Source organism: Pygoscelis adeliae, unplaced genomic scaffold (assembly GCF_000699105.1).
Source record: "Pygoscelis adeliae isolate BGI_AS28 unplaced genomic scaffold, ASM69910v1 Scaffold545, whole genome shotgun sequence".
In the NCBI taxonomy this organism is placed as follows: Eukaryota; Metazoa; Chordata; class Aves; order Sphenisciformes; family Spheniscidae; genus Pygoscelis; species Pygoscelis adeliae.
This window is the reverse complement of record NW_008824746.1, coordinates 841170-842050: the sequence shown is the minus strand read 5'-3', so window position 1 is coordinate 842050 and position 881 is coordinate 841170.

The window sequence follows — 881 nt, the reverse complement described above, 5'->3', positions numbered from 1 at the left end:
CATCTGCCTCTCTCTCCCCCGCTGACGCAAGGTGTTCTCTTCCATAAATTGCGTTACAGTTGCGTTAACTGTTCTGGCACGGCGCCGCTTTGTGCTGCAGGTGTGATACACCACCTGTGAGAGAGAAGCGGTGGGTGCTGAGCCGGCAGTGCCCGGCCTTGGGGTGGGCTGGCTTTTAGAAGCTGCGTTTGCCTTGCTGGAAATCATAGCGAGGAAATAGTCTTTATGGGTTGCTAAATATATTCATGACGAAGAACGTTACTTTGTGGAAGAAGCTATACTGCTTAGTAGAAATAAGTGACTTGCATGAAAACCCTGAAGTATAATACCACGGTAACACGTTTGTATTTCTGCTGTGCGACAAAGAAGCTACTGTAGAAGAGAACCCTGAGTTTTTACTTGGGATGACAGCACAGCAACCTCTAAACAGCACTGATTCCTGTCGGTGCCTTGTTATTCATCTTTTTCTTTGTCAACGCTTATTGAGGTTTTTTTAGTCTAGGAAATCCTCTTTGCAGACGGAAGAACTTAGGGGTTTGTTTAGACTGGAACGGTGATTCTTTCTGAGACTGGTATTTATTCTGCTTCACAGTGGATGAATAGCATGTGGTATCTCATATTTATTTTTATATAGGTATGTGGGGTAACGTGGTATTACCTTATCAACAATACACATGGCTGTAAACGTTTAGACCTTACGCTTCTGGTTTGCATTTCACTAAGGTTAGGAAAGTAGTTCACACTTCTGGTTCCCTGCCCCCTCCTCCCCCCCGCACCTCCCCCCTCAACAAAAATACGTAGAGGTTGAACTCTGACTATAATGGTGTGGTGGGTTGACCTGGCTGGAACGCCAGGTGCCCACCACAGCTGCTCTGTGACTC